General features: G+C 41.0%; 1 long non-coding RNA gene across 2 annotated transcripts; it reads left to right on the top strand.

The window, feature by feature from the left end:
* The first annotated feature begins 1950 nt into the window (after positions 1–1950).
* On the top strand, positions 1951–11593 carry LOC309872481. 2 transcript variants are annotated; one of them, XR_014315886.1, is made up of 3 exons: positions 1951–2092; positions 2438–2577; positions 11056–11593. It is a non-coding gene; the product is annotated as an uncharacterized lncRNA (long non-coding RNA). The 2 variants fall into 2 exon arrangements; XR_014315887.1 differs by having other exon boundaries at positions 1951–2577.
* The last annotated feature ends 3881 nt before the right edge of the window (positions 11594–15474 follow it).

Raw genomic sequence — 15474 nt, 5'->3', positions numbered from 1 at the left:
TTTATTTATTTGAGAGAGAGAGAGAGAGAGAGAGAAAGCGAGAGAGGGAACACAAGCAGGGGGAGAAGGAGAGGGAGAAGCAGGCTTCCCTCTGAGCAGGGAGCCAGATGCAGGGCTTGATTCCAGGACCCCAGGATCATGTCCTGAGCTAAAGGCAGACCCTTAACAACTGAGCCACACAGGTGCCCCTCTACTGAATACATTTTTTTTTTCATTAATCTTTTAACTGAAGAGAAACAAAAATGAAAGTGTGGGTCCCAGTGAAACCAAGTTTAGGTTTCATACACTTAGAACAGTTAAGACAAAGATGGAAATCACTCAACTATCTAAAAGGAACAGGACTTAGGGGCACCTGGGTGCCTCAGTCAGTTAAGCATCTGCCTTTGGCTCAGGTCATGATTCCAGGGTCCTGGGATGGAGCCCCACATCAAGCTCCCTGCTTGGTGGGGAGCCTGCTTCTCTCCTTCTCCCTCTGCTCCTCTGCCTGCTTGTGCTCTCTCTCTCTCTGTCAAATAAATTATTAAAAATCTTTAAAAAAAATAAAGAAAATAAAGAAACCAAGGGTAATAGGTGCTTTATAGTAACTTTTAAGTCTTAGATCATGTTAGTTCTACTTGCAGACGGTGAAAGATATTTGAGAACACATTGTTAGAAAGAAGGGAACTGCCTCAATCGCTTTTGGCCCAGGAGGCCCCCTGAGCTGCTGCAGAGGCTAAGGTGAGGGCCAGGCCAGCCAAGCGCAGGCCTCCCACCCGGGTATCAGCTTCCACCCAAACAAAGCTCCTTTTCTGCTTTACATTACTGATTCTGAAAAGGATTTCTTTCAAAGAAAGAATTCCCACAGTACACAAGTCTGAAAACCACTGCCTTAGCTGGATACAGTATTTATACAAGAATATTTAGTGGTTCAAACCTTTGGAGGGACTATTTGGCAATATCTGTTAAAACCCAAACAGTCATACTGTTGGACTCAGCAATTTTACCTCCAGCAATTGATCCTCTGTAAATAATCATTCAAGAGCCCAAAGATCTATAGACACAGGATACTTATTGCAACATCGTTTATAATAGCAAAAGATTGAAAACAATGCAGGTATCTATAGATGTGGAATTGGTTAAGCATAATGATATTCACGTATTGAGATACTACACAGTCTTTTAAAAGAATGACGCGGAAAGTTGTCCAAGATATACTGGTAAGTGGAAAATGTATTATAAAACAGTATGATTCCTGGGTGCCTGGGTGGCTCAGTGCATTAAGCATCTGCCTTCAGCCCATGTCACAATCTAAGGGACCTGGGATCAAGCCCTGCATTGCGGAATCTGCTTCTCCCTCTCCCTCTGCCTGCTGCTCTGACTACTTGTGTTCTCTCTCTCTCTCAAATAAATAAATAAAATCTTAAAAAAAAAAAAAAAAAAGACCTCTTAAGACATTCCACTAGGAAACAATGGTTTTACTTGCCTCCTTCTAATTAGAAAGATTCATGTCTTATTCTATGTACTGTTGATCCCCAGAGAGATTACAACTATGAGACTGAACTGCCTAAGGAACACTCATCATCTGAAAAGCAACTTAAAGCCTATGCTGTCATCAACAGGGCTGAGGTGAATTCAGTGTCACAAAGGAACAGGCTTTACTGGGAAAGTGGCAAGCCATGAGTCTGCAAGAAAAGGCACAGTGGATATACTGGGAGCAGGGTGCTCTGTTGGACTTGTCATAAGGGAGCATTCCAGAGAAGAGACACCTCCCTTTTGCTCTCTCCATGACCAAAGCTGTGAACATTCTTGTCAGTGGGGTCCACACAGACTCTTTGGTATCAGGCTGTCAGGGTTTAGATGTCAACTGTCAGGAGTTATCTGAGAGAACCAGCTGCCTGTGTCTGGACTCTGGGGGTGGAGATGGATGGGGGTGGGGGGTTGTCTTTGGGAGGTCACAGCCTCTTCTGCTGGGAAGGAAAAAGCTACTGGTGCTGTGGGAAGCTGAGTTTGGAAGAAACAGGGAAGGGAGACCATTGGTTACAGCTGGTTCATTGTCCAGGAAACCCAGAGTGATCTCCTGGGATCGGCTGCAGACTAGTCACCACTGGCATTGGTTTGTAGCGTCATCCTTTTATATAAAGAAATGGAAATTTTAGGATTCTGTTTTTATAAAAAAATGTTGAGGTGCTTGCTTCTGCCACAATTATTTGTAATCACAAGGACATTATGTAGGCCTTCCATTTTGTGCCAATCTAAACAAAATTTAAATATTTTAACAGTTGGCATTTAGTTAAGAATTTTAAACATTCAGTGCCCTTCTGGCTTTGGCTATGAATGGGCTTCTTTGGAGTTTTGTCGCTTACATGTTGCCACCTGCCGGAGAAGAGAAGGAGTGCAACTGAATGCTTTACCTGGAAAACATACTTGCCCTCAAAGAAGTCGCCCCTTATTGCCCCAGGTGAAGGCAGAGGAATGCATGTGGTTGGACTCCAGGAGAAGGAGGTTCTCTGACCGTTCAGTTCCTGAGAATGTCCTGCAACCTGCCTCCATCCCTTTACCTCAAGAGAATGGAAGGTGTTGGAGTGGGCTACTACTAAGGTGAGCCAGGAAAACATCAGGGAAATTCACTTATGGATTCTGAGAGCCAAGAGAAGTGCCAGTGGTAATATTATTGGCTGCTTCAATACCTATATTTGGGGATCAGAGCAGCTTTGATATGTTTCTATACTCTGTGGGCAGGTTAGGTTTACTTATTTAGGCTTGTGTCAGATGACTTTGGAATAAAAATTACAGAAAGCTCTTGTCAATCACGTTCTTTATATATAAACTCATTCACCACAGACCACTAAAATTTTTTCACGGTTCCCCGAAAGTATTTAACTTTTATTGTTTGTTTTAAGAATGTTACTAGGTGAAATTATTTCTCAAATCTGCCGGCTTCCTCACAGAGCTCTAATTCAGGTAAGTAGGCTCTTCCATGGACCCCCCCCATCCCTGCCCCACCCTACCCCTACTCTCCATCCTGACAGAGCTCTGCTTTCAGTGGTGCCAACCTCCAATCCATTCTCTCCCTGCAACTAGAATGATCATTATAATATACAGATCTCAGCATACTACTGCTCTTCTTTAAAAAAATCCTTCAATGGTAGGGGTGCCTGGGTGGCTCAGGGTAGAACATGCACTCTTGACTTTATAGTTATGAGTTCAAGCCCCTTAATTAATTGGGCATAATGATTACTTAAGAATAAAATCTTCAAATTAATTAATTAATGAAATTAAATCAGTGAAGTCCTTCGATGGCTTTTGAAGTCCAGGCTCTTTAATAAGCTTAGGGGCCGTGGAGGGGCTAGCCTCCCCTCTTCATTTAATTCAGCTCTGTCCCTTTCAGATCTAGCCAGGAACTACCTCCATTTCCCAAGACCTAGACTTTCTCTTACTTCTGGACATTCACACCCCCACCCCCCACCCCGTCACTGCAGTCTCTTTGAGCAACAGTCTGACTTTTACCCAGTCTTTAGGCAGAGCACGGGCACACTCTGGGAGGAACAATGTCTTTGTCCCTGTTCCCTTTACACCTAGGCTTTCTGAGGGCAGAGACTGGGTCTTGTTTACCTTGGTATCCCCAGTGCCTGGTACCATCACTGGCACATAATATGTGTTCAAAAAATAAATGCCTATGTGAATAAATGAAACAGCATACTTGAGAAATTTTTAATTCCTGAGAAAAAACACATATGCTGTCAATTTTATGGACCTAATTAGAATCAAAGTCTTTAAAACTAGGTTTTCGGGTAAAGGAGAAATTCATAATTTACTCTCACAATTTTATTTTGAAAGTACTAACACAAAAATAAAGTTAAACAAAACTAAAATGTTCCTCTGAATTCATTATAAATGAAATAAAACTCATGAGAATCATTCAAATCTTTTTTTGTTAGACCTGACCTTCTCAATAGACTCTATTACTTAATAATGAGATTTTTACAAGAGCAAAATACTATTATGAAAAATAAGTGTGACTTTATACACTGATTAAATTTGACCATATTTAAATACATCTAACTAAGAATATTCTTTCCCACTAAAGAAGCAGTGAAAATATTTTGAATAAACTACAGGAGAAAAAAATTTGTAGAATACATTTTTCCTCTTAAGAAGCCAAAAGGAGGGGAGGAGTCAAGATGGTGGAGAAGTAGCAGGCTGAGACAGTATCAGGAAGCAGGAGATCAGCTAGATAGCTTATCTAACCATTGCGAACACCTACAAATCCAACGGGAAATCGAAGAGAAGAAGAGCAGCAATTCTAGAAACAGAAAATCGACCACTTTCTGAAAGGTGGGACCTGCAGAGAAGTGAATCCAAAGTGACAGGAAGATAGGCCGCGGTGGGAGGGGCCGGCTCCGGACAAGCAGCGGAGCAACGGAGCACAAAATCGGGACTTTTAAAAGTCTGCTCCACAGAGGGACCTCGCTCCAGAGGCTAAACCGGGGTGAAGCCCATGCAGGGTCAGCAGAACCCCACGTCCCACGGGGTCACAGAAGGACTGGGGATGTCTGAGTGTCTGAGCTTGCAGGTATTAGAGCGGGGAAGCCGGCTACAGCGACAAAGCCAAGGAGTGAGCTCTCAGCTCAGGGTTACCTTGAACAGGTCGCAGGCTCGGCGAGCTTGGAGCCCGGCCAGAGGCCACGGAGACGGAAGCTCTGGGCGCTTTTCTCCAAGTGCAACAGATTGAGCGCTTTCCTACAAGCGCGACCAGAGGCCAGGGAGATGGCAGCGGTTGGGCGCTTTTCTCTGAGGGTGCACTGAAGAGCGGGACCCTGAGCTCTCCACTCCTCCGGCCAGAGATTGGGAGGCCTCCATCTTCATTCCCGTCCTCTGGAACTCTATGGAAAGCGCTCAGGGACAAAAGCTCCAGAAAGCAAACCTGAGCGGATTACTTAGCCCGGCCCCTGGTAAGGGCGGTGCAATAAGACACTTGAGAATCACTACAACAGGCCTCTTCCCCAGAAGATCAACAAGAAACCCAGCTAAGACCAACTTCACTCACCAAGGAGAACAGCGGAATTCCAGAGGAGGAGAAAGCAAATCTTATCTGGACAAAATGACAAGGTGGAAAAGCTCACCACAGAAAAAAGAACAAGAGGCAGTAGTGAAGGCTGGGGACCTAAATCAATACAGACATTGCTAATATGACAGATCTAGAGCTCAGAATGACAATTCTCAAGGTTCTAGCCAGGCTCAAAAAAGGCATAGAAGATATTAGAGAAACCCTCTCCAGAGAGATAAAAGCCCTTTCTAGAGAAATAAAAGAACTAAAATCTAACCAAGTTGAAATTAAAAAAGCTATTAATGAGGTGCAATAAAAAATGGAGGCTCTCACTGCTAGGATAAATGAGGCAGAAGAAAGATTTAGTGACATAGAAGACCAAATGACAGAGAATAAAGAAGCTGAGCAAAAGAGAGACAAACAAATACTGGACCACGAGGAGAGAATTCGAGAGATAAGAGACACCTTAAGATGACACAACATTAGAATAATTAGGAATCCAGAAGAAGAAGAAAGAGAGAGGGGAGCAGAAGGTATATTGGAGAGAATTATTGTAGAGAATTTCCCTAATATGGCAAAGGGAGCAAACATCAAAATCCAGGAGACGGTAAGAACGCCCCTCAAAATCAATAAAAATAGGTCCACACCTCGTCACCTGATAGTAAAATTTACAAGTCTTAGCGACAAAGAGAAAATCCTGAAAGCAGCCCGGGAAAAGAAGTCTGTAACATACAAAGGTAAAAACATTAGATTGGCAAGGACCTATCCACAGAGACCTGGCAGGCCAGAAAGAACTGGCATAATATATTCAGAGCACTAAATGAGAAAAACATGCAGCCAAGAATACTATATCCAGCTAGGCTATCATTCAAAATAAAAGGAGAGATAAAAAGCTTCCAGGACAAACAAAAACTGAAAGAATTTGCAAACACCAAACCAGCTTTACAGGAAATATTGAAAGGGGTCCTCTAAGCAAAGAGAGACCCTAAAAGTAGTAGATCAGAAAGAAACAGAGACAATATACAGTAACAGTCACTTTACAGGCAATACAATGGCACTAAATTCATATCTCTCAATAGTTACCCTGAATGTTAATGGGCTAAATGCCCCAATCAAAAGACACAGGGTATCAGAATGGATAAAAAAACAAAACCCATCTATATGCTGCCTACAGGAAACTCATTTTAGACCCAAAGACACCTCCAGATTTAAAGTGAGGGGATGGAAAACAATGTACCATGCTAATGAACATCAGAAGAAAGCTGGGGTGGCAATCCTTATATCAGATCAATTAGATTTTAAGCCAAAGACTATAATAAGAGATGAGGAAGGACACTATATCATCTTCAAAGGGTCTGTCCAACAAGAAGACCTAACAATTTTAAATATCTATGCCCTTAACGTGGGAGCAGCCAACTATATAAACCAATTAATAACAAAATCAAAAAAATACATCAACAATAATATAATAATAGTAGGGTACTTTAATACTCCCCTCACTGAAATGGACAGATCATCTAAGCAAAAGATCAACAAGAAAATAAAGGCCTTAAATGACACACTGGACCAGATGGACATCACAGATATATTCAGAACATCCCATCCCAAAGCAACAGAATATACATTCTTCTCTGGTGCACATGGAACATTCTCCAGAATAGATCACATCCTGGGACATAAATCAGGTCTCAACCGGTATCAAAAGATTGGAATCATTCCCTGCATATTTTCAGACCACAATGCTCTGAAGCTAGAACTCAATCACAAGAGTAAATTTGGGAAGAACCCAAATACATGGAGACTAAACAGCATCCTTCTAAAAAATGAATGGGTCAACCAGGAAATTAAAGAAGAATTGAAAAAGTTCATGGAAACAAATGATAATGAAAACACAATGGTTCAAAATCTGTGGGACACAGCAAAGGCAGTCCTGAAAAAAAAATACATAGCGGTACACGCCTTTCTCAAGAAACAAGAAAGGTCTCAAATACACAACCTAACCCTACACTTAAAGGAGCTGGAGAAAGAACAACAAAGAAAGCCTAAACCCAGCAGAAGAAGAGAAATCATAAAGATCAGAGCAGAAATTAATGAAATAGAAACTAAAAAACAATAGAACAAATCAATGAAAGTAGGAGCTGGTTCTTTGAAAGAATTAATAAGATTGACAAACCCCTGGCCAGACTTATCAAAAAGAAAAGAGAAAGGACCCAAATAAATAAAATCATGAATGAAAGAGGAGAGATTACAACCAACACCAAAGAAATACAAACAATTATAAGAACATATTATGAACAACTCTATGGCAACAAATTTGACAACCTGGAAGAAATGGATGCATTCCTGGAGACATATAAACTACCACAACTGAACCAGGAAGAAATAGAAAACCTGAACAGACCTATAACCAGTAAGGAGATTGAAGCAGTCATTAAAAACCTCCAAACAAACAAAAGTCCAGGGCCAGATGGCTTCCCAAGGGAATTCTACCAAACATTTAAAGAAGAATTAATTCCTATTCTCCTGAAACTGTTCCAAAAAATAGAAATGGAAGGAAAACTTCCAAACTCATTTTATGAGGCCAGCATCACCTTGATACCAAAACCAGACAAGGATCCCATCAAAAAAGAGAATTACAGACCAATATCCTTGATGAACACAGATGCGAAAATTCTCACCAAAATACTGGCCAATAGGATCCAACAGTACATTAAAAGGATTATTCACCACGACCAAGTGGGATTTATTCCAGGGCTGCAAGGTTGGTTCAACATCCACAAATCAATCAATGTGATACAATACATTAATAAAAGAAAGAATAAGAACCATATGATACTCTCAATAGATGCTGAAAAAGCATTTGACAAAGTGCAGCATCCCTTCCTGATTAAAACTCTTCAAAGTGTAGGGATAGAGGGCACATACCTCAATATTATCAAATCCATCTATGAAAAACCCACCACAAACATCATTCTCAATGGAAAAAAACTGAAAGCTTTTCCGCTAAGGTCAGGAACACGGCAAGGATGTCCATTATCACCACTGCTGTTCAACATAGTACTAGAAGTCCTAGCCTCAGCAATCAGACAACAAAAAGAAATTAAAGGCATCCAAATCGGCAAAGAAAAAGTCGAATTACCACTCTTTGCAGATGATATGATACTATATGTGGAAAACCCAAAAGGCTCCACTCCAAAACTGCTAGAACTTGTACAGGAATTCAGTAAAGTGTCAGGATATAAAGTCAATGCACAGAAATCAGTTGCATTTCTTTACACTAACAACAAGACAGAAGAAAGAGAAATTAAGGAGTCAGTCCATTTACAATTGCACCCCAAACCTAACCAAAGAGGCAATGAATCTATACTCAGAAAACTATAAAGTACCCATGAACGAAATTGAGGAAGACACAAAGAAATGGAAAAATGTTCCATGCTCCTGGATCAGAAGAACAAATATTGTGAAAATGTCTATTCTACAAAGCAATCTACACATTTAATGCAATTCCTATCAAAATCCCATCCACTTTTTTCAAGGAAATAGAACAAACAACCCTAAAATTTATTTGGAACCAGAAAAGACCTCGAATAGCCAAAGGAATATTGAAAAAGAAAGCCAAAGTTGGTGACATCACAATTCCAGACTTCAAGCTCTATTACAAAGCTGTCATCATCAAGACAGCATGATACTGGCACAAAAACAGACACATAGATCAATGGAACAGAATAGAGAGCCCAGAAATAGAACCTCAACTCTATGGCCAACTAATTTTTGACAAAGCAGGAAGAAATGTCCAATGGAAAAGGCAGCCTCTTCAACAAATGGTGGTGGGAAAATTGGACAGCCACATGCAGAAAAATGAAATTGGACTATTTCCTTACACCACACATGAAAATAGACTCAAAATGGATGAAGGACCTCAATGTGAGAAAGGAATCCATCAAAATCCTTGAGGAGAACACAGGCAGCAACCTCTTCGACCTCAACCGCAGCAACTTCTTCCTAGGAACATCGCCAAAGACAACAGAAGCAAGGGCAAAAATGAACTATTGGGATTTCATCAAGATCAAAAACTTTTGCACAGCAAAGAAAACAGTTAACAAAACCAAAAACAACTGACAGGATGGGAGAAGATATTTGCAAACGACATATCAGATAAAGGGCTAGTATCCAAAATCTACGAAGAGCTTAGCAAACTCAACACCCGAAGAACAAATAATCCAATCAAGAAATGGGCAGAGGACATGAACAGACATTTCTGCAAAGAAGACATCCAGATGGCCAAAGACACATGAAAAAGTGCTCCACATTACCCGGCATCAGGGAAATACAAATCAAAACCACAATGAGATACCACCTCACACCAGTCAGAATGGCTAAAATTAACAAGTCAGGAAATGACAGATGCTGGCAAGGATGTGGAGAGAGGGGAACCCTCCTACACTGTTGGTGGGAATGCAAGCTGGTGCAACCACTCTGGAAAACCGTGTGGAGGTTCCTCAAAAAACTGAAAATAGAGCTACCCTATGATCCAGCGATTGCACTACTGGGTTATATATCCTAAAGATACAAACATGGTGCTCCAAAGGGGCACGTGCACCTTAATGTTTATAGCAGCAATGTCCACAATAGCCAAACTATGGAAAGAACCTAGATGTCCATCAACAGATGAATGGATAAAGAAGATGTGGTATATACACACAATGGACTACTATGCAGCCATCAAAAGAAATGAAATCTTGCCATTTGCGACGACATGGATGGAACTAGAGGGTATTATGCTTAGTGAAATAAGTCAAGCGGAGAAAGACAACTATCATATGATCTCCCTGATATGAAGAAGTGAAGATGCAATGTGGGGGGGTTGGGAGGTAGGAAAAGAAAAAATGAAAGAAGGTGGGATTGGGAGGGAGACAAACCATAAAAGACTCAATCTCAAAAAACAGACTGAGGGTTGCTGGGGGGAGGGGGAACAGGAGAGGGTGGTAGGGATATGGACATTGGGGAGGGTATGTGCTATGATATGATGAGTGCTGTGAAATGTATAAACCTGGCGATTCACAGACCTGTACCCCTGGGGATAAAAATACATTATATGTTTATTAAAAAAAATAAATTTAATTAAAAAAAAAAAGAAGCCGAAAAGCAGGGCAAATATAAATTCTGGGCTTGCAAATCAAATTCCAGAGAGGCTTGGGGCATCTGAGCGGTTCAGTTGATTAAGCATCTGCCTTTGGCTCAGGTCATGATCCCAGGGTCCTGGGACTGAGTCCTGAATTGGGCTCCCTGCTCAGCAGGAGCTGAGCTCATGCTCATGTTCTCTCTCTCTCTCTCTGTCAAATAAATAAAAATCTTTATTAAAAACAAAAACAAAAACGGGGGCGCCTGGGTGGCTCAGTTGGTTAAAGCCTCTGCCTTCGGCTCAGGTCATGGTCCCAGGATCCTGGGATGGAGCCCTGCATCAGGTTCTCTGCTCAGCGGGGAGACTGCTTCCCCCTCTCTCTGTGCCTGCCTCCCTGGCTTCTTGTGATCTCTGTCAAATAAATGAATAAAATCTTTAAAAAGAAAAAACAAATTCCAGAGAGGCTTAATTGCACCAAAATGGCTTTATTTGTGAATGATGCTTGTTTGTCCTTCATCGTAGGGGCTCCCAAACACACCAAAGGCTGCGGGGCTCCAGCTCACCCTGTGAAGCCAGACCCCTACTCTGTTCATTGGCATTTCTCAAGCACCCTAAGGTCACAGCCTGCTTTTGTGAGGTAGAGATTATGACTCTAAGTAGTGAATGGTAAGGGTTTCATATTCTGTCTGCAAATCATAATGAGATCTCATGGTACAAGGTATAAAACAATTTGTTCTCAAATATTGCTTTGCCACCTCCACTGTTCATTAACTTAATTTTGTGGGAGTTTCTTGATGGAAGACAATCAAACACATTTATGTGTGAGTCACAAATACGACTCCACTGATTCTTTGGAAAATAGAATTCTATTGTTAAGATGAAAATAAAGAGTCATCACCTTTCTTAGTTTTCCAGAAATAAACATGTTTTCCAAGAAGAGGAGAGGACAAAAGCAGAGAGATAAAGATACGTCGCGGTATTCTCCTGACAGAGACTTCCCTTCATCTATGACAACATTAGCGTGGTAGGCTGAATGACGGCCCCCACAGACATCAGGTCTTTTCCCTGCAACCTGCAGACGTCGCCTTATCTGAGGGAAAGGTCTTGGCAGATATGAGGTTTTTCAGATGGGGAGATTATCTTGGATTATCTGGTGGGCCCCGAAAGCCGTCATATACCTCCTCACAAGAGAGAGGGAGACAGATTTGTTGTAGACACGGAGGAGAAGGTGATGTAAAGACAGAAGCAGTGACTGGAGTGATAGCCTCACAAGCAAGGAGGGCCAGCAGCCTCCAGAAGTCGGAAGAGGCGAGAAATGAAGTCTCCTGACAGAGCCTGCAGAGGGAGAAGGCCCAGCTGATCCCTTGATTTGGGCCCAGTGAGACTGATCTCCTACTCCCAGCCTCCAGAACTGTGAGAAAATAAATTTCTGTTATTTGAAACCACCCAGTTTGTGGTCATTTGTTACCCAGGGCACTAGTATGACGAGGGTCTCATTAACATGCCTTATAATGAGCTTATGGGACAAAATGTTTATTTTAGTGGATTGATTGCAATCTTGAGGATTGAGGATTTGTTCAACAAATATTAAATCAAACACTTACTACATACCACTAGAATATAAGCTCCACTGGGCAGAGATTTTTCAGTTTTGTTCACTGCTATATCCTTATCATCTAGCAGAGGCTCGGTAAGTTTTTGAAAGATGTTTACTAACCAATCCTCTAGGCCCTGGGATATAGCAGTGACCAAAACAGATGATGTTTCTGTACTTGTGGAGCTTCCATTGGTGTGGAGGAAAGATGATAAATAAGCAAATAAGAATATTACATAATGCCTAGTAATGATAAATGCTATGTAGGCAAAGCAGAATAAAGGGGTAGAGAGAAACTGGGATTGCGAGGTAGTGCCGTTTTAGATAGGGGAGTTACAAAGTCTTCCCAGAGGAGATGACATTTGAACGAGGGTCTGAATGAGGTGAGAGAGCAACTCTGGTGACTGAGGAAAGAGTATTCTAGGCAGAGGGAAAGCTATGTGCAAAGGTCCTGTGATGGGAGAGGGCTTGGTGTATAAGAAGAACTGGAGGAACAACTAAAAGGCCAGTGTGGTTTTGGAGTAGAATGTGTGTAACAGTGGAACTGTAGGAAATTAGACCAGAGACAGGCAAGGCAGGAGCAAGATCATAAGGGACCTTTTTTTGGTTAGGACTTGGCTGAAATAGAAGGGGAAAAAATACACCCAAGTTTCTACAAAGAATTTATAAGTGATCCCAAATTTTCTGAACTTCATTTAGCTAAAAGAAACAGGGAGATTTTACATATCTACCTTTCTCCTCACTCTATTTGTCTTCCGAACTCTCAAATTTTAGTGTGCTGTTCAGTTTTACGAATGGATAGAGTTTATGTTGTTTCTTCTAGTAGGAGTGGAGCTTGGACTTACTAACGCTTGTAGTGGTGTTGTCTTTAAATGAGTAGTACTGTTGTTCATTGTGAGACGTTAAAATGCATGAAAGATTCTGCTCAGCCCATGCTTGCTCACTTTGTTTAGAGATTATTTAGGAAGACAGGAACTAGAAAAGGCTTGCTCTGTGGGATAATTTGTTTCCAGAATTCATTGCGAATAGAACATATGGTTACTTGCAAAGGTGTGAAATGACTTCCTTTATATAGAAAACACTACTATGCACAAGATTTTTCTCTGTGGCCAGGCCAATGGAAATAAAACATTTTTATTTCCATTATTCAGCACATGTTTTTTTTTTTAAAGAAACCCTAATGATACGATTTTTTTTTTATCTACCCAGATTATTAATGGCAGTCCTGACAAGAGTTAATATCTGTTTCTAAGAATCCAACATTTCTGCTTTAGTGAATATATGTATTCCTTTTCTAAAGATTGAATTTTACAAGATCACTCTCTAAAAATCATTTGGACTTAGGGGGAAAATGGATCTGGTGCAAACTTTTAAAATTCTATGCAATGCTGTAACCAGAACACTAATGAAAACAATAAGAATTCTGATAAAAAAAAAAAATATTAGCACATCCAACCTGCAGATGAAGCTGTACCCACCTTCATGCCCTGTCAGTTTTTTTTTTTTTTAAAGATTTTATTTATTTATTTGTCAGAAAGAGAGAGAGAGTACAAGCAGGGGAGTGGCAGGCAGAGGGAGAAGCAGGCTCTCTGCTGAGCAAGGAGTCTGACGTGGGACTCAATCCCAGGACCCCAGAATCATGACCTGAGCTGAAGTCAGACACTTAACTGACTGAGCCACCCAGGCATCCCTACCCTGTCACTTTTTGCAGCACCAATCCCTAGGGCTCGCATGGCCTCCTCTGGGATATATGTGATGAAATGATAAAATTAAAGATCTTCACTGGAGTCAACAACTCTTCTGGAATTAAATGTATTATATGTAGGACAGGACCAGCTTCTTCAGCTGCTCTTTGGTCACCTTGTCCAGGACAGGTTAACATTGAGGGAAGATTGGCAGTTCTTAAGGCCACTGAAGTACCCCTACTTGTATTAAAGAAGGGCATTTCTGTAAGATTTTGAGTTTTTTCCCTTAAGACTTTCATGAGTTGCTTCAAAATATGAATATGCTGTGAAAAACAGTGTATAACTCAATGGGACTTCCATGTCATGCTGTTCTTTTTTCCCTATCTGCCAATTGCATGTAAGTTAATGACTGTCACAGAAAAACATGTCAGAGAAGAATGAATTTTAGTTAGTAAGTTGGTCAGGGAAGACTTCCTATAGTAATGGTCCTGTTGTTTAGTCTTCTCACTGGAACTTTAAAGAATGCCAAAAATGGAAATACTGAATGGGTCTCTCGGGCATTGCATCTGGAAGCATGCAAATAGAAGCCCAACTACAATGGCTTCACCAAATAGGGATGGTGGCAAGATGGCTTTCCCACTGTCAAGCATCATGTCCAGGAGTCAGGCAGGAAGAAGAGGGGAAAGGCAATGGGTATGTTCCCAGAAGCTCCACCAATCCACTGCTTTATTGAATTGAGAATTGGCCAGAACCATGTTATTATAGGGTATCCACAACTACCAGAGAGGCTGAGAGTTCATTATTTTAACTGGACACACTGTGCCTGGAATAGGTTGTGTTCTGTGAATAAAAATGATGGCTATTGGGCAAGCCACTTGCAAGGTCTGCCACATTGGCATACTATGTAACTTAAGGACGCCAATCTCAAATCTGATATTTATTGAACTCCGTAATTTCTTAGGATGACTTAGGGTAGAAGCTCGTAGGAAACATTAATGCTTCTCTGTGGGGCAACGTTAAAGAACAACACTTCAAAAATTACTGGAACACATTCTCCAGGCCCTCTTAAATAATGTTACTAAGGGACTTAGAATAGCACCACCAGAAGTACTCTAGGAATGTAATACAACTTTAAATTAAGACTCAAAATGACAAACACAAAAACTTGAATTATTTGCATTCTCCCAACTCTTTATTTATGAACTGTATTAAGCCAAATCAAAATACAGAAGACACATAAATCAAATTTAACTTTCAGACAAAATAAAACTGCTGATACGCTCTCAGGGTAAAATTTATTAATTCCTGAAAACTGCTATAAAATGAACTTGTAAAATATAACTTTGTTACAGCATGTTCCCTTAAAAAAAAAAATACATTTGAGGGGCTCCTGGGTGGCTCAGTGTGTTAAGCCTCTGCCTTCGGCTCAGGTCATGATCCCAGGGTCCTGGGATCGAACCCCACATAGGACTCTCTGTTCAGCGGGGAGCCTGCTTCCCCCCTCTCTCTCTGCCTGCCTCTCTGCCTACTTGTGACCTCTGTCAAATAAATTTTAAAAATCTTAAAAAAAAAAAAAACATTTGCTTTTAGGAGAGCTGGGTTTGAGTGCCAGTTGGTGACCACAGGGGACATAGTACTGACCCAGGATACACTCTCACATTCTTACATTCCAGTAGGACCCAGTCTTACTCAAGCATCATCTTGCCCCACCAAGCCCTGGCATTTTAGGAGCGGCTGACCCCGTCCCCAGCACCACGAGTAATCCCCCTTCCTTTGCCAAGTAGTTTGGTTAGAAATGGGCATTAATCAGTATAACTTAGGATTTCTATTATTAGTAGCCAAAAATATTCTAATTAATAACATGAATGCTGAACAAATTACTTAACTGCTTAGCATCCTGATGTTTAGTCTATAAAATGAGGGTGATATTGTCTTCCCTATCTATCCAACATAATCACTGTAAAAGTGCTATTTTATTTTATAAAATGGACTATATCTAGAAGGGGGTGTTATGCAAAAATAAATAAAATTAGACTGAGTAGCTTGG

The sequence above is a fragment of the Mustela nivalis genome (assembly GCF_964662115.1).
Source record: "Mustela nivalis genome assembly, chromosome: 8".
NCBI classification, from domain to species: domain Eukaryota; kingdom Metazoa; phylum Chordata; class Mammalia; order Carnivora; family Mustelidae; genus Mustela; species Mustela nivalis.
This window is presented reverse-complemented; position numbering and strand designations above follow the sequence as displayed.